At 43.2% G+C, this 21,812-nt stretch overlaps 2 long non-coding RNA genes across 3 annotated transcripts in view; one reads left to right on the plus strand and one right to left on the minus strand.

Annotated features, from left to right (window-relative positions):
• LOC122562540 overlaps positions 1–8,225 on the minus strand; it is a 28,046-nt gene extending 19,821 nt beyond the window's left edge. The window contains exon 1 of the long non-coding RNA XR_006315352.1: positions 8,099–8,225. This is a non-coding gene — a long non-coding RNA (uncharacterized LOC122562540). The remainder of the gene's footprint in view (positions 1–8,098) is intronic.
• A 76-nt stretch (positions 8,226–8,301) lies between these two features.
• Positions 8,302–21,610, plus strand: LOC122562541. Of its 2 annotated transcripts, none has more exons than XR_006315354.1 (3): positions 8,302–8,407; positions 15,755–15,816; positions 20,745–21,610. It is a non-coding gene; the product is annotated as an uncharacterized LOC122562541 (long non-coding RNA). The 2 variants fall into 2 exon arrangements; XR_006315353.1 differs by having other exon boundaries at positions 8,303–8,399.
• The last annotated feature ends 202 nt before the right edge of the window (positions 21,611–21,812 follow it).

Below are 21,812 nucleotides of genomic sequence, written 5' to 3' on the forward strand. Positions count from 1 at the left end.
GGTTACATTCGGAAAACTAAATAAGTTTACTTTGGGACAAAAGTGAAATACTTCAGCTGTTGGAAATCTGAATGGAGAGTAGAAAACCTCAGCAGGTCAGAAAGTAGCTGCGGACAAAGAAACTTGGAGTTAAAAGATTAAATCCCACTAGGGCCAAGAACAATAGGTCTGTAGCTAAACCTAGTGACTGCCAGAAGCCTGCCAGTTCTCCAGTTCCATCACTCCTTCAGGCGATTTTCCGTATGTTGGGAATGGCAGCAGGGTTACCTGCATGTGCATGCCGAGCTTATATTTTACAAGCAATTCATTCAGAGCTGTTATGACACACCTCTGGAGGAGGTTGGACTTGAATCCAGGCCTCTAGCTCAAGCCAGATGCCTTTTAAATGTTGCAATTGTACTAGCTTCCTCTGGCAGTTCATTCCATACACGCACCACCCTCTGCATGAAAAGTTGCCACTTTTATGTCATGCCCCCTCTCACCCTTAAACCTATGCCCTCTAGTTCTGAACTCCCCTACTCCAGGGAAAAGACTTTGTCTATTTACCCTGTCCATGCCCCTCATGATTTTATAAACCTCTATAAGGTCAACCCTCAGCCTCCGACGCTCCAGGAAAAACAGCCCTAGCCTATTCAACCGCTCCCTATAGCTCAAATCCTCCAATCCTGGCAACATCCTTGTAAATCTTTTCTGAACCTTTTCAAGTTCCACAACATCCTTCTAATAGGAAGGAGACCAGAACTGCATGCATATTTCAAAAGTGGCTTAACCAATTTCTGGTACAGTCGCAACATAACCTGCATCGGGATGGGTATATGAATAGGAAAGGTATGGAGGGATATGGCCAGGTGCTGGCAAGTGGGACTAGATTGGGTTTGGATATCTGTTCAGTATGGATGAGTTGGACCGAAGGATCTGTTTCCGTGCTGTACACCTCTATGACTAAGTAAGGACATTACCACTGCACCATGACATTCCTATGGCAAATAGCCAATTCTAGTCATAAATTGGCCTTAAGTGGCTGTTGAAGAAGGCCTACTGCAATTTTCCAAATCAGAGCCTAAACCTCCAGGCAGTATTAGAGGTCCTGCCTAAAAAAAGATCAAGCAGAAATTGCTGGGAAAACATAGTGGGTCTGAGCATCTGTGGAGAGAAAGCAGTGTTAATATTTCAGGTGCAGTGACCCCTCAGAATTGGAGACTCCTCTCTGCCTGATTGGGGGCCAGTCTACCCTGTTGATGGCCACCCTCCCTAGTGACCTAGCAGGGAGAATTACTTTTTAATTTAAGCTTTGAAAATGTTTGAGAGACAGCAGCTCCACTTTGTAGCCTCTCTCTTACTTACCGACCATGATACCCTACTGCTGCTGACCTTCCAGCTTCGACAGTCTTACCACTGACCTTAACCACAATGCCAGCTCACCCTCTGGCCATTATAATTGGCTGTTCCAAGGAAAGTCAGAGTGAAAGTCAGAGTCCTACAGGAGAATCCCAGAGGTAAATTCTGGTCCCCACTGTAGCCTAATGGACAGGGAAATCTCAGCCTTAAGCAGTTCTGTGACATTTCATCTGAACTCAGTTCTTACAAAAAGTTTATTCTGGGATCGCCACCAGCTCCACGTGTTCAAGGTCCATCGGAATTTGCATAACTTTCCCAAAACTTGCACAGCCAACAGGCGGAAATCCAATGCACAGCATGCAGAGAAGAGGTTCCATTCATTCCCATAGCATCACAGACACCAGGAAACACAAGTCTGCTGGCCAGCAGGCCCACTTTAGTCTTGCAGATGCAACAGACCTAGTTTGTCTGGAAGACAGCAATGAACAGACACTTCTTCTGAAATGAGGGCAATATTGTCACAAAGTTGAAAGATTTGCATTTCATAACCTCGGGACATCCAAAACACTTTACGGCCGTGAATAAACCTTTGAAGTGTAGGCACTGTCACTGTGCAGTCAATTTATGTCAGATCCCCTAAACAGCAATCTCTTCATGTGAAGGCACAGAATTGACTCAACTAGTTTTCCCCATACAGGGCTATGCAAACTTTAACTTCTACCTGAGAGGATCTACCATAACAGAGAAGGATAAAAGAAAGAGGTGTGAGAGAAATTCAGCAGGTCTGGCATCATTTATGAAGAGAGAAAAACACAGCTATTGTTTCAAACTCACTATGACTCTTTGATTCCAAAACGATATATGGCAGATAGGCAGTTTATTGCCTTTAGTGAAAGATGTATCTTCGATGGTGTAGCAGTCCATTAGTGTTGTCCTACAGGAGAATCCCAGAGGTGGAATCTCTGGAATGGATCCCATGACCTTACGAATCAGCAGCTCAAGTGCTACATGTGAAGGTGCACCTGGGCCCGCTCCTCAGTGTAAACTATTCATTTACCATTCCCAACTGGCAGCAATTCTTTTCTTCAAAAAGTACAGACTTCAACAACAACTTGCATTAAGTAGCATTTTTGACATAATAAAATGTCCCAAGTTGCAGGAGAATAATCAAACAAACTTTGACACAGGAGTCAGAGCAGATTAGTCATAGATGATCGAAAGCTTAGTCATAGAAGTTCATGGGGGCATTTTAAATGATGTTGATAATGAAGATTGTATTAAGCGATCCAGAGAAGGCTTATCCTCAGGTGCCGAGGGAGCAGGTCCCAGGGAGATATGTACAACAATTACAGAATAATTTCAAGGAGTATCAGCCAAGGATGAGGAGCACTGTGGGGGAAAGTAAGAGTTTCCAAGTCAAAGTTGGGTTGTATCAAGATTATCTGTGAGCCCTTTCCTCCTCCTGATTGCCATGGATCTTCGCAATCAATGAGACAGGAATTGCCATGGGTGATGATGTTTGCTGCTGATATTGAGCTTTGTGCTGGGAAGGATGAGAATGTGGCCAGCAACTGGAGAAAAGGCATTTCTAGTTTGTCCTTTTCCTGATGTAAGGCGCTTCCACGCTCATCAATAATGTAACATTTTTTGTTTACGTTTATACATTGCAGGTGACTGAATACAGCTCTTTGTTGCAGTGTCAGAGCCCTCTCTATGCTTTTCTGTTCCGTTCTGCTCCTTCGAGTGTGAGAGTAACATCATCAGTTATGTCATCACCATCATCATTTGCCCTTTCCGTGAAACCAGACAAGTTGGGACTGCTAGGGAGGAGAGGAAAGCCTACGGTCAGTTAGAAAGATGTGGTGGAAACAGACTTAAACACAGTGGGACTGGAAGATGAATGGGTACAGGAGGTAGAGAAGGCTGGATAGCCCCCAGGTAAAATGGGAGAAGTTAGAAGACGAAAAGGAGGGGCAAAAATACAGATTGGTTTAAAAGAAATTTAAACTTAGGACCCATGCAGCTGAGGAAACATTAGTACTGGTGGAGCAATGAAAACTAGGGATGGTGCAAGAGGCAACCAGTGGAGAAGCACAGAAACCTGAAACGCTGGATTGGTTCACAGAAATAAACTACAGAGCAGGGGGAAATTCATGGAGGTATTTCAAAACAACAATGAGAAATTTAAGTTTATTCCAATAATATCCCAGTTCAGCCCATTAAAAATAATAAGTCAAAGAAAGAACTTGCAGTTGTTCAAAAAGGAAAACAGAAGAAAGCTGGAAACACTCAGCAGTCCGGAAGCATCTGTGGAAAAAAAACAGCAGTCAGTGTTTCAAGCTGTTGGCCCTCTCTCAAGACCAGGAGATGTTATAGATGAGTGACACTTTTAAAAGGAACAGGGCGGGGGTAGGAAGGGGGCTAAAACATACAGGAAGAGAAACAAAATGAGCCATGAAATGTTTGGGTGCAAGATAAATGATTAAATGGCAGATTAGATGTTAGCAGGAGACAAGAGGGAAGCTTAATGAGAAAATGGAAAAAAAAGGAGACATGAGAGAGACAAAGAATTGATGAAGAGGGAGAAAGGGAAGCTGAAAAAACCAGCAGCTTGGAGCAGGCTCTAATATCCCAGGAGCCTCATGAAAGAAGAAAACAGAAAAGAAAATGCAGACACATCCAGCCATCTGCTATTGAAGTGGAAAAATGGAGTTGAAGTGGAAGGACAAGGAGCTGAATGGCCTCCTTCTGTTTCTATGCTGCTCTTTATTAGATTCTAAACTGCCTCAAGGTTACAGTTTCTCTCTGGCCGTTTTTTATTATAACAGGATCGGCCTTTCACCCCCTTTTCTTTCTTCCTTTGAAACCACAAACCATTCCTTGGAGCAGGAAATGGCAGTCAATTTTCAGGTCTCAGCAACCACTACTCTCAAGATTGGAATTGGAAGGAGCAGGAACGCAGTCTTCAGCGGCTGACAAATCAATATAAAATTATAGGAGTGAGTTTTCTGAGCCTTAGTCATGTGTGTTTTTTCAAACTGGGTCTTCCAAACAGCCACCAGTAAACATGCTGCCATGATACAGCTGCTGGGTTTGCTGTGACCCAGCAGCACATTCTGAGAACATTGAGCACGTTGTCCTGCAAGACAGTCAGTTGACATTATGGTAAAACCAGGCTTGCATTTCTAAAGCATCTTTCAGGGCCACATCAGATCCTAAAGCTGTTTACAACCAATGAAGTACTTTTGAAGTGTCACTATTACAATGAAAGGAACACAGTAACTAACTTGTGTACACATAAACAGCAATGCGATAACGTGTCTCTGGGATGACATTTAAAGGATATTTGCCAGATCAACAGGAAGAGATCTACTGCTCTTCTCTTGCATCATCTTACATCCACTGAGAGGTCAACCAGGACTTTGATGTGAGGGATCATGTGAAAGGAACCATCTCTGAAACAGCAGTACTCTCTCAGTACTGCCATGGCAACAACAGCTTTCATTCCTGGAGTGAGACGTGAACCAAGAACCTTGGGATTCTGGAGCATCACCCATCAAGCTATAGCTGATGCCTGAAGGGCAATGTAGTTACAACATGTATTGATGTAGCTCCTTTTACAAAGACAATTGGCTTCACAGGAATGTGAATTACCAGGCAGAATTCGACACAGGCAAGATTTACCAGGCAAGCCTGTATCTCCCTGTCGGTCTGGCAGCATCAGTGGAGACAGGAACAGAGTTAACCCTTTCAAATCCAATATGACTCTTCTTCAGAATGGAAATGTTCTTCAATTCTAAAGAAGAATCACAAAAAACTCAAAATGTAAACTTCGATTCTCTCTCCACTGCTGCCGCCAGACCAGCAGAGCTTCTCCCGTATTTTCTCTATTTATTTCAGATTTCCAGCATTTGCAGTATTTTGTATCACCCTGTATCAGCTTTGGTTCACTGGGTAGCATTCTCACCTGAGTTATAAGAGTCTCGCCTGAATGGGTATGGGTCCCACTCGAGGATTTAAGCACAAAAGTCAAGGCTGACACTCCAGGGTAAGACTAAGCGAGTGCTACTGTTATAGGTACAAAATTTTAGATAAGACATTTTGATGTAGTAGATGTACAGTAAATGATCGATGACACAACTTAGAAGCAGAGCTATGGTGTTAACCCTGATCACCCAATATCCTAAACAGTCCTTATCCCTCAGTCAGGATAAATTGAGTACTGTAGATGCTGGAGATCAGAATCGAGAGTGTGATGCTGAAAAAATACAGCAGGTTAGGCAGCATCTGAGGAGTAGGAGAATCGACGTTTTGGTCATAAGCCCTTCATCAGGACCCGAATCATCGATTCTCCTACTCCTCAGATGCTGCCTGACCTGCTGAGCTTCTCCCGTACTTTCTCTGTTTATTTCAGATTTCCAACATCTGCAGCTTTTCCAGCACCACACTCTCGATTTATCCCTCAGTCAGGGACATAAATAACACCAGATCTGAATGTGATCACACTGCTGCTTGTGGGACAAATTGACTGCCTCCATTCTTACATTATAGCAGGGACACGACATTCCCTCCTCATCAAAAGAAAATCATTCAATTAATGATAAGTGCTTTGAAATGTCCAGTGGTCATGTAAAGCACCAAAGAATTGCAAACCTATATTTCCCAAATTAAGGACCACAATCACCAGAATGTCAGTAATACCAGAATATCCTTAAATGGTTAAAGGTCATATTTAATTATAACAAAACAAACACGTGGTAAATGATTGACTATGCCATTACTGAGCGAGACGTTTACCCAGTCGAAAGGAAGTGTTGGGAACATAACTTCTACAGAAATTTTATACACTCAGAACAACTACATCATTCTGGCATCATGCTTCATTGAGTGTCTTTTGCCTCTGTCTTTAAAATTGATGATTTCACTGAAACTGCTAACAATAGGTAAGATTATACAAAAAGTCATTTCACACAGAAGTGTGCACATGAGCACTGCATGCAATCCATATCATCTTTGATTGTTTTTAAAAATTTACTTAATCAGTCTAGGTTCATGACTCTGCATTTGAACTGTCTTTATTCTTGCAAAATCTGAACTCTGGAAAGAAAGCTGCCTGTAAAATTTAACTGCACACAGATACACATTCTAAACTGCAACTTCAGGCCATCACATCTGAAAGCAGTTCCAGTTACTTTTGGAATTATGAAATACTAATAACATTTATCATCAAAAATCAAACCTGTAATATCCCACCCAATGGACCCATTAGGATACAGAACTGGCTCGAAGGTAGAAGACAGAGGGTGGTGGAGGGTTGCTTTTCAGACTGGAGGCCTGTGACCAGTGGTGCACCACAAGGATCGGTGCTGGGTCCACTAATTTTTGTCATTTATATAAATCATTTGGATGTGAACATAGAAGGAAAGACAGATGACACCAAAATTGAAGGTGTAGTGGACAGCAAAGAAGGTTACCTCAGATTACAACAGGATCTTGATCAGATGGGCCAATGGGCTGAGGAGTGGCAGATGGAATTTCATTTAGGTAAATGCAAGGTGCTGCATTCTGGAAAAGCATATTAGAGCAGGACTCATACACTTAATGGTAAGGTTCTGGAGTGTATTGCTGAACAAAGAGACCTTGGAGTGCAGGTTCATAGTTTCTTTGAAAGTAGAGATGCAGGCAGATAAGATAGTGAAGAAGGCATTTGGTATGCTTTCCTTTATTGGTCAGAGCATTGAGTATTGGAGTTGGAGGTCATTTTGCAGCTGTACAGGACATTGGTTAGGCCACTTCTAGAATACTGCATGCACTTTTGGTCTCCCTGTGAGAGGAAGGATGTTGTGAAACTTGAAAGGGTTCAGAAAAGGTTTACAAGGACATTGCCAGGGCTGGAGGATTTCAGCAAAAGGAGAGGCTGAATAAGCTGGGGCTGTTTTCCATTTGGCGATGGAGGCTGAGGGGGTGACCTTATAGAGGTTTATAAAATCATGAGGGGCATGGATTGGATAAATAGACAAGGTATTTTCCCCGGGGTGGGAGGGTTCAGAACTAGAGGGCATAGGTTTAGGGTGAGAAGGGAAAGATATAAAAGGGACCTAAGAGTTAACGTTTTCATATGGAGTGTTTCGCATGTATGGAATGAGCTGCCAGAGGAAGTGGTGGAGGCTGGTACAATTACAACATTTAAGAGGCATCTGATGGGTATATGAATAGAAAAGTTTAGAGGGATATGGTCCAAGTACTGGCAAATGGGACTAGATTAGGTTAGGATATCTGATAGGCATGGACGAGTTGGACCAAGGGGTCCATTTCCGTGCTATACTTCTCTATGACTCTATGACCTCTCCTTTGGAAAGGGGGAAGGGGAGAATTAGATACAGTGTCTGTAGTTTTCCTTTGTTTTCATCAGTAATCATTAAGCACTTGCTTTACAATATAATTATCTAAAAGAACTTCACTGCACACTAATATAAAACAAAGAACTGAGGGTGCCAGAGATCCTGAAATACAAAAATCAGAAGTGAATAAAAGGCACGAAACGTTAACTCCGCTTTCTCTCCATACAAGTTGCTAGACCTGCCGAGTTTCTCCAGCAATTTTGTGTTTCACTACACAAGACTTCAGTATAAATAACCTCCTTTGCACGTGAAGGTGTTTTAGCAACAAACAAATTGGAAACTTCTTTAAAAATTGCAATATTAAATGGCTACATTGCGCGATTGATGGTGCAACAAGGCAACTTTGAAAAACAACATACCTGTCTAAAGAACACCCACGGTCAGCTGCAAGCGCCACCGAATATTCCCAGTGACAGACCCAGCAAAGGAGGTGATTTCTCATCGATATTGAATCCATTCAGGATTCTCCTGAAAAGTAGTCCCAGTGCATGAATTGCTCAATCCTTTCTGTTACCGTCCGCCTCGACACATAACACCTTCCGCGGACTACACTGCTGAGAGACATAAGGAGCATTCTCCCTCAGTCAATATGTAACATGCCCTCCGGTATATACTGTACTGTGCATGCTTAAAGTTGCAATTCTAATGAATCTGGCGAGGGTAAGAAGGTTAGATTTTACTTTCTCATCTTGAATCTGTTAATTCAGTGTAATGTTTTTTGAAATGTTATGTGTGTGTTTTCCACTGAAAGTTGCAGGTATCAAATCAATCTGTCTGCATATTAAATCAACTTTGTACAACATTGTTGTATTTGAGATCATTTGTAACATCAATCTTACTCACTAACATTTCAGTGTTGGGATGGATTGGGACTGCAGTTTTGATACTAAAAGCATTCACCGGCGTGTGGTCGTAGATCTTTTTGTTTTATTTTAATAATAGAGATTGTGACGGGATGGAACCAGCCTGATAGATATCAACTCAACTGGCCGCTGTTTCAGAGTCTGTCAGAAGCTCAGGACAAGTTTGGCGTTTAAAGGCTCCTTGGGGGAGGGGGGGAAGTGAGCGAGGCATGACATGGTTCATGTTCATGACATGGTTCGAAAAGCCCGGCGATATCACGGGGGATGGCAGTGAGAAGATAATGACAGTGGAATGAAGAAATGACAGGAAACAAGAGATTAGGAGCCGAGTTCGGAGTTCAGAAAGCGATTTGAGAATTTATAAGGGTAGAAGGAAATGGAAAATGTGGAAACGTGCATCGCTAAGTTAAAGATTGTGTTGTGGGTCTAATGGTTTTTTTTAAAATACAAAGATATTAAAATATATAGAGCTATTTCTCTTCCCCCCGCCCCCCTCAGACTTTGATATCTGTGCTATAACTGGGATGGGCACAGATGAGCTTTTTATTTTAAAAAACCTACAGCCGAACATTGGGGAGAGTGAGTGAACACCAGCCCTCATGATACAGGAGGTTGAAGAGGGACCTTAGCTCTGGTACAGAATTTCTGTGCGCGTTGTACACCCATTTTAGTTTTAGAACTCAAAAGGTTTATTTTAACCTACAATCATTCACCAGAAATCTACCAGGAAAAGAAACTTCAAATTTATTTGAATATTCAGAAGTGTTAGATAATAACTGCCCCTGTTTTAAAAACAAAAATGTCGGGTGAGAGAAGTTAAGTAATAAAAGCCCCGCAATTTCCACCCAATGAAAGTTTCATTTCTCAGCAGAGCTCATATTTCTCAGAAAACAATGTGCAGATAGCACAGGGAGCTGTAACTACAGTTACTGGTTGTCTTGTTTCTTTCGCTCAGTAGCTCTGTTTCTGGCCGTTTGCTGATTATAATGTTTCATCTCATTGCTTTTACAAACTGCATCCCCGTCCCTGAGTAGGATCCTGAACATTTTGTGTAGTTTTCTGTTTGCCCTCCTCCAGCCCACGGTCAAGCTGTTCTTGCTCTGGATTTGTTCTTCTAGCTGCTCTCCCATCAGGACATCATTCCATCAACTTGGCCCTTTGGAATGGCACAAATTGCATTGGAAAACATGGAGTGTCTGGCACTGGTAGACAAGCAGGAGGCTGGAAAACACAGCAAGGCAGGCAGCATCAGGAGGCAGGGGGAACACAGCAAGGCAGGCAGCATCAGGAGGGAGAGGGAACACAGCAAGGCAGGCAGCATCAGGAGGGAGAGGAACACAGCAAGGCAGGCAGCATCAGGAGGCAGGGGGAACACAGCAAGGCAGGCAGTATCAGGAGGGAGAGGGACACAGCAAGGCAGGCAGCATCAGGAGGGAGAGGGACACAGCAAGGCAGGCAGTATCAGGAGGGAGAGGAACACAGCAAGGCAGGCAGCATCAGGAGGGAGAGGGAACACAGCAAGGCAGGCAGTATCAGGAGGGAGAGGAACACAGCAAGGCAGGCAGCACCAGGAGGTGTAGAAGTTAACACTTCAGCTGTAACCCTTCTTCAGGACTGGGGGTTGGGTGTAGGAGGAGCTGCAGATCAAGGGGCAGGCGGGTGCAGGATGGTGAGGTGGGGAGAAGTGAAGACAGGTAGAGGGTATGACCTGGTTGGTCAATGAGAGGGATGAATCCAGTTGATGGCTGGGAGGGGGAGGGCTGGGAAGAGAGTCAGGAGATGGGAAGGGAGGTTATTTGAAATTGGAGAACTCAATGTTGAGTCCTCCAGGCTGTAGGCTGCCAGGTGGAAGATGAGGTGTTGTTCCTGTAATTTGCGGTTTGGTTTGTTGTGACAATGGAAGAGGCCAAGGGTGGTCATGTCATAGAGTCATAGAGATGTACAGCATGGAAACAGACCCTTCAGTCCAACCCGTCCATGCTGACCAGATATCCCAACCCAATCTAGTCCCACCTGCCAGCACCTTTTAAATGTTGCAATTGTACCTGCCTCCACCACTTCCTCTGGCACGCAAGCCTCCAGTCTGAAAAAAAACCCTCCACCACCACCCTCTGTCTTCTACCTTTGAGCCAGTTCTGTATCCAAATGGCTAGTTCTCCCTGTATTCTATACACGCACCACCCTCTGTGTGTCACAGTTGCCCCTTAGGTCTCTTTTATATCTTTCCCCTCTCACCTTTAAACCTATGCCCTCTAGTTCGGGACTCCCCCACCCCAGGGAAAAGACTTTTGTCTATTTATCCTATCTATGCCCTTCATAATTTTGAAAACCTCTATAAGGTCACCCCTCAGCCTCCGACGCTCCAGGAAAAACAGCCCCAGCCTGTTCAGCATCTCCCTATAGCTCAAATCCTCCAACCCTGGCAACATCCTTGTAAATCGTTTCTGAACCCTTTCAAGTTTCACAACATCTTTCTGATAGGAAGGAGAACAGAATTGCAAGCAATTTTCCAATAGTGGCCTAACCAATGTCCTGTACAGCCGCAACATGACCTCCCAACTTCTGGACTCAATATTCTGACCAATAAAGGAAAGCATACCAAACGCCTTCTTCACTATCCTATCTACCTGCGACTCCACTTTTAAGGAGCTATGAACCTGCACTCCAAGGTCTCTTTGTTCTGCAACACTCTCTAAGACCTTACCATTAAGTGCATAAGTCCTGCTAAGATTTGCTTTCCCAAAATGCAGCACCTCGCATTTATCTGAATTAAACTCCACCTGCCACTTCTCAGCCCATTGGCCCATCTGGTCCAGATTCTGTTGTAATCTGAGGTAACCCTCTTCGCTGTCCAGCACACCTCCAATATTGGTGTCATCTGCAAACTTACTAACTGTACCTCTTATGCTCGCATCCAAATCATTTATGTAAATGACAAAAAGTAGAGGACCCAGCAATGATCTTTGTGGCACTCCACTGGTCACAAGCCTCCAGTCTGAAAAACAACCCTTCACCACCACCCTCTGTCTTCTACCTTTGAGCCAATTCTATATCCAAATGGCTAGTTCTCCCTGTATTTCGTGAGATCTAACCTTGCTAACCAGTCTCCCATGGGGAACCTTGTCGAACACCTTACTGAAGTACATATAGATCACGTTCACTACTCTGACCTCATCAATCCTCTTTGTTACTTCTTCAAAAAACCTCAGTCAAGTTTGTGAGACATGATTTCCCGCACACAAAGCCATGTTGACTATCCCTAATCAGTCCTTGCCTTTCCAAATACATGCACATCCTGTCCCTCAGGATTTCCTCCAACAACTTGCCCACCACCGAGGTCAGGCTCACTGGTCTATAGTTCCCTGGCTGGTCCTTACCACCCTTCTTAAACAGTGGCACCACTGGGAATGGGAATTAAAATGGGCGGTGACTGGGAGGTGTTGTCAGCCCCTACTGGCCTGGCTGGGATGCTCGGCGAACTGTTCCCTGATGTAGAGAAGATCATTGCAGCAGGTGATTTGGCCCAGCTCATCCATGCAGGTATTCATGACCCAGAGCAGTCCTCCTCCCATTAGACTTCATCTCTCCCTATCACCAATACACTGCTGCTGTTTTCACCCGAAGGAGCTTGTTCATCTTTCTCAGTCTGGAAACCTAAAAAAAAATCACCATCTTGGTAAATGGTAAGGATGTGTTGAATTGGAACATCAGCCATAATCTTATTAAATTACAGAGATCCTAGGAACCCCTCTGGCATTGCTATTGTTCCTGTTCTTCAGTGTACCTCTTTTAAGTCTCAATTAAGTCACTTCTCAACCTTCTTCTCTTTAACGAAAACAGCCTCAAGTCCCTCAACCTTTCCTCATAAGACATTCCCTCCATACCAAGCAACATCCTAGTAAATCTCCTTTTAACTCTTTCCAAAGCTTCCACATCCTTCCTATAATGCAGTGACCAGAACTGTACACAATACTCCAAGTGCGGCCACACCAGAGTTTTGTACAGCTGCAGCATGACCTCGTGGCTCCGAATCTCAATCCCTCTACCAATAAAAGCTAACACACCATATGCCTTCTTAACAACCTGGGTGGCAACTTTCAGGGATCTATGCATATGGACATAGAAATCTCTCTGTTCATCTACGCTACCAAGAATCTTACCATTAGCCCAGTACTCTGTATTCCTGTTACTCCTTCCAAAGTGGATTACCTCACACTTTTCCACATTAAACTCCATTTGCCACCTCTCAGCCCAGCTCTGCAGCCTATCTATATCCCTCTGTAACCTGCAACATCCTTCAGCACTATCCACAACTCTACCGACCTTCGTGTCATCCGCAAATTTACTAACCCATCCTTCTGTACCTTTATCCAGGTCATTTATTAAAATGACAAACCATAAAAACTATTTGTCATCCGCAGCCATGACAGATCTGGGCTGTACTGAGTTGGCTGATCCTGCTGTAGAGTCATGATTATTCATCTTCCTTAGTTGGGAACATATCACCCTGGGTGGGGTGTGCCTCCTGATTATCACTCACAGAACAATGTGATTTATATCAGAGTCACTCTGCTTGTTCTGGAATGAAACCATGAAGTGAAACTGACTCAACAGTCCCCAAAGAGGAGTATTGACTTGATAGCATGGAAACAGACCCTTTGGTCCAACTCGTCTACACTGACCGACATCCTAACCTAATCTAGTCCCACCTGCCAGCACTTGGCCCATATTCCTCTCAACCCTTCCTATTCATATACCCATCCAGATGCCTTTTAAATGCTGTAATTGTACCAGCCTCCACCACTTCCTCTGGCAGCTCATTCCATACACGTATCATCCTCTGGGTGAAACCGTTGTTCCTTATGTCCTTTTTTAAATTTTTCCTCTCTCACCCTAAACCTGTGCTCTCTAGTTTTGGCTTCCCCTATCCTGGGAAAAAAGACCTTGGCTATTTACCCTATCCATGCCCCTCATGATTTTATAAACTTCTGTAAGGTCATCCCTCAGCCTCTGACACTCCAGGGAAAATAGCCCCAGCCTATTCAGCGCCTCCCCACAGCTCAACCCACCCCCTGCTGCCCCCAGATCCTGGCAACCTCCTGTAAATCTTGTCTGTATCCTCTCAAGTTTAACATAGCAGAATGTATGAATATAAGACTATAACATATACAAACAGAATTAGACCATTTGGCCCATCAAGTATGCTCCGCCATTTGATCATGGCTGATATGTTTCTCAAACCTATTCTCCCTTAACTCTTGATCCCCTTACCAATCAAGAACCTATTTATCTCTGTCTTAACTACACTCAATGACTTGGCCTCCATAGCCCCCTCTGTGCCAAAGAATTTCACAGATTCACCACTTTCTGGCTGAAGAAATTCCTCCTCATCTCAGTTCTAATGGGTTGTCCCTTCACTCTGACGCTGTGCCCTCAGGTCCTACTTGTAGAAACATCTTCTCCATGTCCACTCTATCCAAGCCTCTCAGTTTTGTTTTTAAGTTTCAATGATATTCTGCTCTAATCCTTTTAAACTCCATTGAGTGCAGATCCAGAGTCCTCAATTGATCCTAACCTTGTAAGCCTTCATCCCTTGTAAATCTCCTCTGGACCCCCTCCAACTTAAGCACATCTTTCCTTAGATATGGATCCAAAATTGCTCACTATTTCAAATGCAGTCCGACCAGAGCCTTGCACAGCCTCAGCAGTACATCTCTGCTCTTTATTTCTAGCCCTCTTGAAATGAATGCCATCATTGCATTGGCCTTTCTAACTGCCAGCTGAACATGCATATTAATCTTGAAAGAATCCAGAACTAGGACTTCTAAGTCCGTTTTGAGCTTCAGATTTCTGGAGTCTTTCCCCATTTGGAAAATAGCCTGCACTGCTATTCTTCTTACCAAAATGTATAACCTCACACTTTCCCACATTTTACTCTATCTGCCACCTCTTTGCCCACTATCCAAGCCTGTCCAAGTCATTCTGCAGCTTGCCTGCTTCCTCAACATGACCTGACCCTCCACCAACCTTTGTGTCATCTGCAAATTTAGCAACATTTCCGTCAGTTCCTTTGTCCAGATTGCGCATGTATTATGCAAATAGTTGTTCTCCCAACACTGGCCCCTGTGGAAATCCACCAGTCACTATCTGCCATCCTGAAAAAGACATCCTTATCCCCACTCTCTGCCTTCTATGAGTCAGTCACTCCTCTATCCATGCCTGTACAATATCCTAGCATCATGAGCTCCTATTTAGCAACCTCTGTGTGGCACCTTGTCAAATGCCTTCTGGAAATATGAATTTTGCAAGTGCAGAATTAGAATCAGTTGCCATGTGTTAGCTATTAAAGACCGCATGTGCATTTACTGGCTAATCTCAGGTATTGGCCATCTGTGTGACTCACTGGGGTGTTCCATAGAAATAGGAACAGGAGTAGGCCATTCAGCCCATCCAGCCTGTGCAGTGTTCAAACAGATCATGCCCATTATTACATTTATTTTCCCATTATCTCCAAATTTCTTGAAGTCAACAGTACACAGAGGTCTATCCATTACTGTTTTGGACTGATTATTGCAAATGCAAAAGGGCATCAGCCCTTTTGGAGATTGGGCTGGTGATGCCAGATGGTCACTGTACTAAGATTCATCTGTGTGTGCTGCTAACATCCCTGTTTCACATGCAATGTGTCAGCATTAACACATATACAGATGACCTCATCTGCATTTCATGTTGATGTTCTCTTCTGGCTCCTCAAGCCCATTTGGTCCAAGGCATGGATGCAGGTGGACGTGCTGGATGGACCCTCACACTGTCTATTTTGTTCACTTCTGGTGCTCGTTTGTTCCTTAATATTGTCTTAGTTAAGTTGAAAAACTTCTGTTGATACTGAGTGTTGGCTTCCTCTTTCAGCATGCATGCTCTTTGCAACTGAACCATTTGCAGCATTTCTGTTTCTGGATCAGTAACTCAATATCAGAGCGACTGAGTCCAAGGGAGAAAGTGAATTGAATCTGGGAGGAAGTTTAAAATACTTTGTGTTTTTATTTTAAAAAGCTGTGTGTAGTGGAACTAATTTGTCTAGCATTTTCAAAGAGTTGGTACAGACCTGATCAATCTCCTTATGTGCTGATTCAGTCTCTGATTGTGTTTCAGAAATGAATACACCATATGTATTTATCTATTTGAGGGAGGTTGCAGGTGAGAGGGAGAGTTGGGTAAGTATGATTGGGCATTGTGATTCAGTGTAAAATTAAATCATACAATTACTAATTATACAATTATCCTGAAACATGTGCAAAAATCCATCATTGCCTTTTTAATTGCAAAATGATAGTTACCTTAAACCTGGCTTTTTTTTGCAGACTTAACGATCAGCTGTACACTTGCCATAATTAAGACAGCTTTTTCCTCTGAGACTAATTTCTAGTATTGAACAGCTCTGCAGTTACACAGTAATGTAAACTCTCCACTGACTGTCAGAGCATCCTGTGATAGCACGTCAATGGCAATGAATCTCCCGTTGGTTTTAGCATTAGAAGGGAAAAAGAATTTAATTTTCTATCAACCCCTAAATGCCTCAGAAAACAGAAGCAGTCTCTTGACAGTATCTTGCACTAATACAGTGCTATGCGTGTAACAAAATGTCCGAAGGTGCTTCACAGCAGGTGATCAGACACAATCGGGCTCTCAGTTGTGTAAGGAGATATTCAAGGCAGAAGAGCAAAGGCATAATCAAAGGTACAAACTTTAGGAGAGGAGAAAGACCAAGTGTTTCTGGGAAAATCCCAGTGTTTGGAAACTGAAGGCATGGCCATTAATGTAGGAGTGACAAAGATCTGCCTAGAAATAGGGAAAAAGAAAACTCTGTGACTCAGTGGTTAGCACTGTTGCCTCACAGCACAGGGACCCTGGTTTGATTCCAGCCTCTGGCAACTGTCTGTGTGGAGTTTGCACGTTCTCCCCGTGTCTGTTTGGGTTTCCTCTGGGTGCTCCGGTTTCCTCCCACAATTTAAAGATGTGCAGGTCAGGTGAATTGGCCATGCTAAATTGCCTATTAGGTGCATTAGTCAGAGGGAAATGGATCTGGGTAAGTTACTCTTTGGAGGGTTTGTGTGGACTTGTTGGGCCGAAGGGCCTGTTTCCACGCTTTAGCGAGTCTATCTATCTATCTTAGCTCATATCAAGTCTCATTCACCCTTCATCTGTTTCTGGCTCACTTAACGGCAATGTCTCCCTAATCCAACAATACCATTGATTGTAATATCTTCATCCTTGCTTTAAAATCCCTTCGTGGCCTCAACCCTCCTTAACACCCTGTGATCTTCTGCAATTCAAATAACTTGCTTTGCAGGATTTAGCAAAGGATTTCAAAAAAATCTCATATTAAGATTATAGATAAGGCACCATCATTTCCTGTATGAACGGTCTTCAGTATTACTATGATGCCATAAGCTCTGGAAATCACACCCTCAACTTCTCCACCTCTCTTTTTCCCTTTATTAAGACCCATTTTCAAACCGACTTTTTGGTAATTTGTCCTTTTTATTTAACTCAACATTAAATTCTGTCTGATAATGCCTCTGTGAAATGGCTGCGGACATTTTTTTGCTATGCTTTAAGTGTGATAAAAGATTATTTATATTATAATTGGGATTTAGTTCTGTGAACCTGTGTTTTTAGAAGGCCAGAAAGTAATTTGAAACAGTGACCTAAATACATGCTTTCATGTGACCTCAGTCAAGTGCCTGCCAGGGCAACTGTGATGTTAGTGCGTGAAATGTTTATGCTGCTGAGTTTACAAGCAGCCCAGTGGCCATTAGGTTAGCTTTAGTTCCGTTCAGAAGAATCAGGAGTTCAGTTCAGAAGGAAGGACTGTTTTCACTTGGCAGGAGAGCAAAGTATTTCAGTTTAGTTCAGGGGAACCAATCACTCTTGTCGAGGTGATTTTAGTTTGTCAGGCTTGCAAACCAGGCATGTGTGTATAGAAATCTTCAAATTGTTCAAACTAAAAGAGTTTTAGACCATGAAACTTGTGAAAGGTTAATGCCTGAGGACTTAGAAAGAAATTGTGAACTTGCCTCATCAGTCCAAGGAAAAGAAGCAGGAAAGATTTGATTAATTACGATGTTAAACATTTGATAGTAGTGATATTTCTCAGGATTGAATATCTGTAAAAGGATAGTCTTGGGAAACAGATTGCCATTAGTGTTAAGATTTTTTGTTTCCATTTCTCTTTTGTGTCATTAACATATGTTCTGTTATAAAATTATCTGCAACCTCATGTGAATATGTTTCACTGACTAATCACCACGTGAACTAACTGCAAAATTTAAACATTGATTTATCAAGCCATCTCAAGTTGGGCTTATGCCCGAAACCTCAATTCTCCTGCTCCTTGGATGCTGCCTGACCTGCTGCGCTTTTCCAGCAACACATTTTTCATCTCAAGTTTCATGCTTGTATCTGACTTGTACCATCAGCTGCAATTATAACAAAAAATACTGCAGAAATGCATATTTTTTTTGTTGTTAACTGATCCAATTAGTGCTCCAATTGTGTGCAATATTAAGTACAATAAGATTCAAATTGTCAGGAATGTTGCTGACTAATAAATGAATAAGTGTTACAGACACACAGTAATGTTTGGCATCATTCTGATCCTTCCTAAGAGTACAGCGACAGCTACTATTCCCCAGCTGTCACTTGGTCCTTCTATCCTTTTACAGGTCCATTCTGTGCATAGTGTATGTCTATTTCTCTTATACTTCACAAAGTGCCCAGATCAGAGATCTATTCTTGGATTTTCTGCTTGTCCAGGAATGGAAACAAGTTGAATTGACCATAAGACATAGGAGCCAAAAGTAGGCCATTCAGCCTATTAAGTCCACTCCACCATTCAATGAGATCATGGCTGATCTGACAAACAGTAACTCCAATTTTCTGCTTGTAGTGATTGTAATGAGGTCAGCCAGGTGGGCATCATGGAATGAGTTCCCTGATTGGACCAGATGAACAGCCCCAATCTGGGAACCCTAGCTGACAGATAAGAACAGCAGTGTCAGACATCCTGTTCACACTGAGAGCTGGATCAGTGTCATTGACTCTCCACGTATAAATAAAGGTTGACTTTGGTGATGGGATATTGGCCTCTGGAGTTATTTCACTGCCTTTTCCTATAACCCTGGATTACCTTACTGAGTAAAAATCTGTCTCTCTCACTCTTGAATATATTTAATTACCCAGTCTATACAGCCTTCTGAGATAAATAATTCCACAGATTGACTACCCTCGAAGTGTTTAGTGTGCAGTACACCTTGGGAAGGATGTATCGGCTTTGGAGGAAGTACAACATAGATTTACAAGAATGATACCTGGACTCAGGGGTTAAGTTATGATCGCTTCGGCGGGTCGGTGTGGACTTGTTGGGCCGAAGGGCCTGTTTCCACACTGTAATCTAATCTAATCTAATCTAATCTACACCTTGGGAAGGATGTATTGGCTTTGGAGGAAGTACAACATAGATTTACAAGAATGATACCTGGACTCAGGGGTTAAGTTATGAGGATACATTATACAAATTAAGTAAGTTTTCTGTAAAATTTAGAAGGTTAAAGGGTGATCAAAATTTTTAAGATTTTAACAGGAAAAGACATGGTCAGATAAAAATAAAGCATTTCCACTGGTTGGGGATTCTAGAACTAGGGGCACAGTCTGGGAATGAGGGCCAGAGCGTTCAGGAGAGATGTTAGGAAGCACTTCGACACACAAAGGGTGGGAGAGGTTTGGAACTCTCTTCCACAAACAGACGTGGGTGCTGGATCAGTTGTTAGGTTAAAATTTGAGATGGGTAAGTACTTTTAGTTGGGCAAAGGGATTGTGGGATATGGGTCAACAGCAGTTATATGGAGTTAGGCCACAGACCAGCCAAGATATCATTGGTAGAGCAAGCTTGATGGGCTGAACGGCCTCCTTCTGTTTGTGTGCTCCTAGGAAAAATTCCTCCTTATCTCTGTCTTAAATGGATAACTTCTCATTCTAATGTTATACCCTTTGGTTCTGCAACGGGAAACAGCCCCTCTGCATCTTATAGACAACTAGACTTTCTGTGCTATGTCTCTGCCGCATGCTATGTGGCACAGTGCCTCGGTGGTTAGCACTGCTGTCTCACAGCAACAGAGACCCAGGTTCAATTGGACCCTCGGGTGAGTGTCTGTATTAAGTTTGCACATTCTCCTCGTGTCTGCGTGGGGTTCCTCCCAGAATCCAAAGATTCAATTACAATATTTTAAAAGGCACCTAAATGGACACATGAAAAAGAAAGGTTTAATGGGATAGGGAGCAAATGGAGAAAGTGAGGGCTGCAGATGCTGGAGATCAAAGCTGAAAATGTGTTGCTGGAAAAGCGCAGCAGGTCAGGCAGCATCCAAGGAACAGGAGAATTGATGTTTCGGGCATAAGCCCTTCTTTCTCCTGTTCCTTGGATGCTGCCTGACCTGCTGCGCTTTTCCAGCAACACATTTTCAGCTAGGGAGCAAATGGGAGTAGATCAGTTTAGGATGTCTAGTCGGCATGGATACGTTGGGCTGAAGGGTCTGTTTCAGTGCTGTATAACTCTGTGATTCTGTACAGACTAGGTAGATTAGCCATGGAAAATACAGGGTGGGTCTGGGTGGGATGCTGTTTGGAGGCTCGGTGTTGACTTTATGGGCCAAATGGCCTGCCCCCATACATAAGGATTCTATTCTATGTCTGGGCCATTTTTGTTTGAATGGGATCAGAGGCAGGGAGAACTACATGGCTATACAGAGGGTAACTGACCAAATGCCTGTGTAGGAGTAACTGCCTATATGCCTGTGTAGTGGGTGACTGCCTATATGCCTGTGTAGTGGGTGACTGACTATATGCCTGTGTAGAGGGTAACTGATCAGCTTATTTGAGGGCAATGAATGTCCAGGATTTTCCTGTCAGTGTCCAGGTTCCTGGAATAAGACCCTGCTGCCTGGAGCCATGTTGCTCCTTTGAGAGAGGTTCCACATCTTCCCAACTCACTTGGCTGAGAAACGCATAACTTTAATTCAAAACTTTAACAAGTTGGAGACGGATGACCCCATTTTGATTTAGCATCTCTCTTGTTTTATTACAGCCTACGCCTGTTCTCTGACAAATTGTCCAGCTTTCCGAACTCACCCTGGGCCCTTCCATTAGGCATTAAGCTGGTCTCCAAGTGAATGGTGTGAGTGCAATGACTCCCTGCCCGAGGTGAAAACCCCAATAAGTGACTGTCCCCCACCTGCCCCCAGGGGCAGTAAATGCCAGCCCCTGGTAATGTGCCAAACACCTACCCATTTCTCTTCTGGTGAGATCATGGCACCAACGCAAGGATACCCGAGGGCTGGGAAATTAAATCTCGAGAAAACAATTCAGTTTTGTCTCACGACATTGGATCCTCAAATTGTTGAATGTTTGCTTATGTAAATATTGTGGGAGTAGCTTATTGATTTTGGAAGAATTGTTTGAATGTTCTGCCAGCTGTTGTAGCCCATGTGTGGAGAGACAAAATCACTGCAATGTGAAAGTGCCTGTGCGGAGAAAAGGAAGCCGTTAGTGTTTGGCATCAAGATTTGTTCATAAAGAGTCATTCTGCTTCATTTACTCTGGACTCAGTTGCAAAGCCTGGCAACCATCGGGAAGACTTCCTCATGAAGCAGAAATGAGACATGGGGAAATGCCGAGAATTTCTCTTCCTCCACACTTAAACCTTGCTCCATTCAATGCTCAGGCTTATTCATCTCCTTCTCCGACATCATTCCTGTCTTAATTTGCTTTTTATTGTACACAGTACCTATTCAGTTTTCTTTCTCAAGACTTTTCCTTTTCACTCCAGAGACATTGAAAACTCATTATGTACCAGATCCTTCCCCACCCCCCGAATCATGCCTAATTAATGGTTGCTCAGTAAAAACTGAAAGAACTGTGGATGCTGTAAATCAGAAACAAAAACAGAAAATTGCTGGAAAAGCTAAGCAGGCCTGGCAGCATCTGTGGAGAGAAATCAGAGATAACGTTTCAGGTCCAGTGACCCTTCCTCAGAAGTCCATTTCTCAGAACATTCTGAGGAAGGGTCACTCGACCTGAAACATTAACTCTGATTTCTCTACGCGGATGCTGCCAGACCTGCTGAGCTTTTCCAGCAATTTTATGTTTTGTTTCT

Source organism: Chiloscyllium plagiosum, chromosome 25, assembly GCF_004010195.1.
Source record: "Chiloscyllium plagiosum isolate BGI_BamShark_2017 chromosome 25, ASM401019v2, whole genome shotgun sequence".
NCBI lineage: Eukaryota > Metazoa > Chordata > Chondrichthyes > Orectolobiformes > Hemiscylliidae > Chiloscyllium > Chiloscyllium plagiosum.